The sequence below is a fragment of the Uloborus diversus genome, chromosome 3 (genome assembly GCF_026930045.1).
Source record: "Uloborus diversus isolate 005 chromosome 3, Udiv.v.3.1, whole genome shotgun sequence".
Taxonomy (NCBI): Eukaryota; Metazoa; Arthropoda; class Arachnida; order Araneae; family Uloboridae; genus Uloborus; species Uloborus diversus.
The window spans coordinates 211,326,119-211,330,874 of NC_072733.1; positions in this window are offsets into that span (position 1 = coordinate 211,326,119).

Below are 4,756 nucleotides of genomic sequence, written 5' to 3' on the forward strand. Positions count from 1 at the left end.
CTTTTTACCTCACAGACCCCGAACCAATCGCGCCACACAAATATTTCTTGTACTATAGTGTTGGAAATTTAATTTTAAATACGATGAATGAAAAAAATTTGAAGATAGAGCAATTTTTGTATTTTTTATAAATTTTTGAAAAACCTTCAATTTGCATTTTTTCCTGGGTTTTATATTTTTCTAATATCATAATGCGAGAAGTATCAGAGCCTCATTTCTAAAATTTAAGTTGGTAATAGTAAAAAGATTTCGCCTTCTTCAGAAGAAAAAAGTTCTTAAAAATACGCAATAGTTTTTTTTTTACAATTTTTTTAATGCTGAACACATATCTTTCTACGCATCGGTCGAAAAAAGCGTTCTTCAATCTTTTATGCCTCTGACGTCACTACTTGGATTTCGATTCGATATTTACGACGGAATCTTAATCGGAAACAATGTTAATTTTTTTTTTTTTTTTACTATACAGCTTACTTCTACATTTTATGACGTGTTGACCACGTGTTTTTCCGGCAGTGCTTTTTTTTTCTTCCCGTCTTTTTTTTCTTTAATTTAAGGATTGCATTCATTTCTTTTTTGAATTCCACCCCCTCCCCCCAAGCTGGACCTTTTGCTGTATCTATATTACGTTACATTTCATAGATGTGCGGATTTAATTCAATAAAAACAGCGAGATTTTTTTTTCTTCGTCACTTACTTTACTTCGTAACTTTTTGCACGCTACGGGAAATTTTGGAGATAACTTTTTTTTTTTGCTCTATTTAAATAAAAAAAGCGGTTTTTTGAGTGATCTTTGTTTTTATTAGGAAATGAGCGGGGAAGTTAAAATAAATCGAGATGGATAAGAAAACTTAGAGATAGATCGTAAAGGTAGTTAGCCTTTACGATAGCCCTTACTCTGTATCTACCTAATGCCGCCGAAGGCGGCATTAGGTAGATACAGAGATTGAGATTTTGTGGACAAAAAATGTTTTTTTCGAATTAATGCTTATATAAATAAAAAAAGATTGTTAATTACTGTCAGAGATAGATATGCATAGATCGTATAGATAGATAAACAAATATAGAGGTCGATACAGTAAATGGACAGCAAAGAAAGAGACATGCCCGTCATTTAAGGAACTTCAACGAGGTGTCAATGCTCCCCCCTCCCTCACACACACACACACACACCATGACTTCGAAAAAACAATGCTTTCACATAAAAGTGGTAGTGCTTTTTGTTATTTTTCGACAAATATTTCCATGAAGAGTACGCCGTTTGTGTCTCCCTTCCCCCTCCTTTAATAATATTCCAAACGACGGAACTGGAGATAGATCTAGAAAATATTTTATTCAAACTACTAATGATGTAGATAGATATAGATTGATTGATACCGCCACGAAGTTTATTTAAGCAGCCGCCGAAGGCAGACCGCAACATTGGCGTAAAAAGGCGAATGATAATATTGATAATATAGAGAAAAACATTGATTAATACCGTCGCTAAATTGTCCAAGCAGCCGCCGAAGGCGCCAACCCTGGCGCAAAAAAAGCGAATGGCGTAAAAAGGCGGACCAGCTGGTCGCCGCAGGCGGCTAGTATATATATATATATATATATATATATATATATATATAATATCATAGCGTAATGTACTTTGAAATAATTTTTTAATACATTGTTGTCTTATATTAACGCGGGTGAAACCGCGGGACACAGCTAAAAATAAAGGAAAGTATAAATTGTTTCTCTATTATTACTGACCCGGGCAACGCTGGGTATGTTTGCTAGTTTATTATATGTAATGTTTCCTCTCAGAAAAAAATTCTTCAAAAATGTTTTCACCAGAGTGTATTTAACCAAATGATATCGACTGCATCTGGTAAACATGAACCTTAAGATAATGAAAGGCTCAAAAATACAGTAAATTTGAAAATACGATGAAGTTGAAACTGCGAGAGGCGTAGATAGGGAAATTTATTGTGATTTATCCAATGACATTTTAGCGGAATCATGAATTTAACTGCCATAGAATCATATTGGCGAGAAAGTGTCTTTCCTTTGCCCATCCCTTAATGTAATGGAGCAAAAAAGCTTCGGAAATCATCGACTGGCTGCCAAAGCAGGAAATGGCCTTCACCATTTAACTGCTAAAAGGACATTCACGTGACCGCTCATTTAGATGCCACGTGAACAAAGGAAAAGGTTATTTATAGCTTTTTGAAAAGCAGATCATTGATGGATTGGCGCTTCGGAGGACGCTCCGTGCCATCAGACATCACCAGAGCCATTTAACTCGGAAGAAGCTAGAAATACCCGCTTTTCTATGCCACTGCACCTAATGATGAGCTTTCCACTTTTTTACTTCGTGCCAAAGATTCAATTACGATTTTATACTTCTTTTTAAGGGGGTATGGGACACAAAAATCCTCAAATTTTGCAATTTTTTTTATAATTTGAAAAATTGCTCCGTTTTTTTTCTGCTTAAGAGGACGTTTAAATCTTGTTTCTACCTTAAATAGAACGAAAGTTATAGTTATTTTTGTTGCGTGCATCTAACGAATGTGTACATAACTTTAAAATTTTAAACGCGTTTTTCTCCATGATGCAATTTTTCCCGATTTCTTGCATTCAAACTCTTATAAGTCAGGAACCGATAGAGATAAAGTAATGAAACTTGGAGCATATCTTTTTCAAGCAATTTACTTTAATTTTTATTCGGCGAATTTGAAAAAAACGTTTACTGCAAAAATTATGATTTTTTTAAAAAAAAGTATCTTCGAATTTTTCGAAATTTTTCTTCAAATATTTTTTATTTTTTATTGAATCAATATTTTTAAAATCGCCGAATAAAAATTAAAGCTTAGATATTTGTGCATACTTTTTTGAAAAAAAATTGAAAATTGACCAACAATATTTTGAGTTATAGCAATTAAAGCAACCCCATTTTTTTTTGAAAAAAACTAATTAAATTTAAATAAAAAAATATTTTTTTTTTCATATTTATGTTATGATTTTGCTTATTAAATAAATGATGAATCAGTTCAAAAAATTTCAAAACTCTAAAGTACATAATAAAAAATATTTCAAAATGTGTCCCGGACCCCCTGCAAAACAAAAAGCATTGTGACTGATACTGACATTTTGGAGTTTTCTGTTTAGTTTCGAATAAAATAAAACAGACTTGTGACTATATTTAGTTGGAAGCATAAAAGAACATTCAGTTCCATTCTTCATAAAGAAAAAATTGGAAATAAAAACAATAACAATTCAATTTTATAGTTAAGTTTTTTTTTATAGTTAAATGCGATGTCGAGGTTAAAAAATGCAATACCATGTAGATTCAATAGAATTGTAAGACATTCTCTAAGCAAAAAATAAACAAAACACGTAAGAAATTAATAATGAAGGTAAAAAAAAATACACAAAGGAACATAATTAAAATCAAAAATTAGTTTTTTGATGAATTTACTTCCTGTTTCAAAAGGTAGGTGAGTGAACCAAATGTGCCTTTTCTATTTTTCAAATCGCACAAATATCTCTAGCACATATTAATTTTATCTTTCTTTTAAAAACTAAATTGAATTATTTTTATAATGGAAACGTAGTATTCTTAATGTGGCCAACACAAAAGTTCCTTTCTGAATGCGAAAACATACTTTGCAAACTATTTTTACTTTAAGAAGTGTACTACAGTATTGAATTCAGAGAAAGTATTGATCCTAAGAAAATAATTACATTAAGTATTTTAAAGCGTCGACGGACGGTTGTACCTACGGACGTTGATCGGGAAATTCCGGGTATCGTCAAGATAGATTCTAATTGGGATTCAACGTGTATGTCACAACCCTCTCCAGTACCCCCAGGAAGTTTCAACGCCATCAAACGAACATTCAAGATTCTATCACATTTTTTTCTGTTTTAGTAGGATCTAAGTTAAAAAAAAAAACATGAGCAAATTCTTTTTTTTTTCGTTCGTCGTGGATTGTATGTTGTAGGTATCATGATTCCCTATATTTTGAAGGTTCTGATTTTTATCGTTGTAAAATTGTGGTCTTGTCGATGTGACTGGCTTGCAAAACCAAAATGGCGTACCTTTGTACCCAAGGACACATAACCATATGTACCCACGGACGGCAATTTTTAGTCTCCTTGAGTCACACGTGAGTCTTCTTACAACGTAAAGTACCTAAAAATGGTGCCTTGTCATCAACGTCCGAAATTTGCTTTCAACAATGATGATAAATTTGAAGTAGGGTTTTAAGATATAGTGTTGAAGTAACCCCCACTTGTTGTAGGATTTACAGACCGTCAATCCCGCCTGTTTTCATTTGAAGTCGACTTTTCTAGATGTTTGTTGGTTTAATCTAAACTGAGTTTTTTTTTTTTTTTGTAATGGGGGTTAATTTTGGTTAAAGGTTTCAATTTGCATATAAATTGAGGTTATTATGTAGGCACATAGAGAACCATAATATCATGAATCTAGTTATATTTTTGTTTAAAAACACATTAATTATTCATAACATTAACTCTCTCAAGAGTAATAATTATTTCAAAGAATTCATTGATGTTAACAATTAAGGAAAATTTTAAAAAAAGGGAAAAACTTTGATTGATTTTCAAAGTTTAATTTCTGTTGTATATTTTATTTAATGTTATTTTCAATGGATGTTTCAATTATTTCAATATAAAATGGCTTATGAAAATGTATTGAGTATAATTGAGTTCCTCAGACCTATTTATGCATTATTTTTTTGTATGTCCATGGTATAAAGGC